At 43.2% G+C, this 2,872-nt stretch overlaps 1 long non-coding RNA gene across 1 annotated transcript in view; it reads right to left on the reverse strand.

Annotated features, from left to right (window-relative positions):
• Positions 1-1,549: 1,549 nt before the first annotated feature.
• LOC123172184 (uncharacterized) overlaps positions 1,550-2,872 on the reverse strand; it is a 6,815-nt gene continuing 5,492 nt past the window's right edge. Inside the window, exon 4 of the long non-coding RNA XR_006485506.1 lies at positions 1,550-1,783. This is a non-coding gene — a long non-coding RNA (uncharacterized lncRNA). The remainder of the gene's footprint in view (positions 1,784-2,872) is intronic.

The following is a 2,872-nucleotide window of genomic DNA, read 5'->3' on the forward strand; positions in this document are numbered from 1 at the left end:
CCACGTGTCGCCTCCTAACCCGCCAGCAGTTTGACGGCGCCGTCCGTTGCCGTCAGACGGAAAACTACGCCGACAGCTAAACTATGCCGACGGCTGCGCCAGGGCCGTCGGCATACCCCCCTATGCCGACGGCATTATTATGCCGACGGTCTGACTGGAGTACGCTGACGTAATCTAGACTGACGGCTCTATGCCGACGGCTGCCGTCGGCATAGATCTATGCCGACGGCCTAGGGGCCTATGCCGACGGCCCGTGGCCGTAGGCATAGACCGCGAGTCCGGTAGTGGAAGGCTGGGGAGAAGATAAAACTGGCAGATACTGTCATCGTACGCGTCCTCTCTCAGTCAAAAAGAACAACGGCAAGCTAGAAAATGGGCAATCAGCTACAAATCAGCTGGGAAGCCAATTCTCATGGGCCTGCACCTTACCAACACATATCCACACGATCCTTGTATGGCATATTGCCACAACCATCTCCTGGAACGAGGTGCCGCTGGAGGGCAACTTGGATCGTCTTGTTGCCGTGAGCCTGTCAGATTACTGTGCCTACCTGGTAGCTTTTGTTCCGGACATGCTGCCTGGCCATGGCTACGACACACGGTGCACATTCGACGCTGTGGTGCTGGAGGCTCAGCAGTGCCTTGCCGAATGTGAGACTGTGAGCAACAGATGTGAGAAGCTGGTGAGGGGCTTGGGCAGCATGGGCGGCACAGGCACAATCTTATATATGGGAGCCAAGCTTGGGAGGCAACTTAGAGACATGGTCCCCGACCAAGAGCAGCGTTGGAAGGTGTTGGCCGACTTTTGGGCAGAGTTCATACTCTTCCTGGCGCCATCTGACACTACAGAGATCCATGGGGAGAAGCTGTCCGCTGGCGGTGAGTTCATGACACATCTCTGGGCGCTTCTCACTCATGCCGGCATTCTGGAGCGGCCCTCTTCCTCCTCTGGGATTGACCCTCTGGGAGGGATTAATGCTCCCACTGCACAAGATTCCGCGGTCTGAGTTACATTGTGAAACCTATATATGCTATCTTCTTTTGCTTGTGTACGCTTTGTATGTTTGTTGGTCCTGTTTAAAGCCCTGTAGTTGCAGAGGCTTGGGGGTGTCAGTGTGTTCGTCATGTTCAATAGTTGCGTTCATATATAGGTGGATGTCACATTGTGTTGCTTGATGAAGATTGACCATAAGTTGATCTGTAGTAGCTTGCACTGTAGACGCGCTTCCTCATTACAGTTTGTCATATCTTCCAAGAACTGAAGCTACTCTTCATTGTCTGCTCTTTTGCGATCCTTGTTCTGTTTGTTTCACACTCCGTGTCATGTCGTGTGTTTGCTGAGTGTCCTATCTGTGTAAAAGCAGTGCGGAGTTGCTCGTTGTGGAAAGGTGGAAACTGTAAACAGATTTTTGGTAGACCCGCACCTTGATCTGTGGAGGGAAGATTTAATTCACAGCTGCAGGGGCTGTGCTACTATTTATGCTAGTTGGAACCATTTATAAACTAGTCTGAGCTAAATTTAGCTAAATTGCTTCACGAGAAGTTCACGAAAATCGAAATCCAGCAATATATGTATTTAATCTGAACAAAATGCAATGTATGTATGCTTTGCTTTGGGAAAATGACACTATTTGGCTTTGGCTCATCTTTGTTGTGCCGCGTAAACAGCTCGGAATCACTACTACTGTCGTCGACATCCACATCAGAATCCCTTGGTAACACAAGTCTATCAAGAATGGTTTGATCAAGCGCCGTTTCTTGAACCCTTCCAGCAAAACAACACCTGGAAAGCACAAGCATAAGCATGTAGTTCAACAAAGAGGTTGGGCCATAAATGTTATTGAAGATATTGAGCAGACAGCTAGATTTCCATTCAGAAACATCATATTTTTGCATAAAGTCAACCTGAAGACTGAATGACTAGCTAACAAAACTTTGGTTTGTGTGACGCTGCAACTCTTAATTAACAAAAGAATGTACAATGCTATGAATCCATAAATTTTATCCAAATCCGTCGCTTCCATCGTGCAGATTCCGAGTATCAACAGCAGACTGCTTTGCATGGGACCACTCGCCAGCAGCAGGTCGGCAAGATAGTGTCCGATTCACCACCATCGGCGGTTAACTAATTAGACATTTCCATTCAGCTTGTTGTCCCGGGGAACAAATATTTTTAATATCTCAATTACTAATATTACAAGGACTTGATAGTACAGAGAGAGATGGATGAGCAACGCAGCAGTTGTTAGAGCAGTACCGAGGGCCCGCAGCATGCCCAATTCAGCAATGGCTTTCTTCGGATTTTCTTTTCTCTTCTTCTTTATATTTTTCCCTCGGTTTAGTTTGTTTATTTCTTTGATTTATTTCTTTAGTTTTTCTACTTTTCTTTTTTCCAACACATGTCTAATTTTTTCATACGCATTGTACATTTTCTGTATACAACATAAATACTTTTTATACACGTTTAACATTTTTTAAACACACAATTAACATTTTCTCAAACATATGCTTTTATGTCAAAATTTTCAAACGTTGTACATCTTTCATATACATCTAAAAAGAATTATATGCATTTAACATGTTTTCTAACACATGTTTTGAACAATTTTCAAATACATGTTATCTTTCGTATACATCTAATTTTTTTATGCATTTAACATGTTTTGCGATACATATTTTGACATTGTTCAAATACGTGTTATAAAATGAACATTGTCTAATTTTTAAAAAAATTCACAATTTTCTTTAAACGTGTGAATATTTTCTAATTGTATATGCATTTCTGGAATACTACTAATTTTTTTTTGAATTCACAAACATTTATTTACAGTGTATAATTTTTTCTAAAACTAACACGTACATTTTTAAGAAA

Source organism: Triticum aestivum, unplaced genomic scaffold (assembly GCF_018294505.1).
Source record: "Triticum aestivum cultivar Chinese Spring unplaced genomic scaffold, IWGSC CS RefSeq v2.1 scaffold138507, whole genome shotgun sequence".
Classification (NCBI taxonomy): domain Eukaryota; kingdom Viridiplantae; phylum Streptophyta; class Magnoliopsida; order Poales; family Poaceae; genus Triticum; species Triticum aestivum.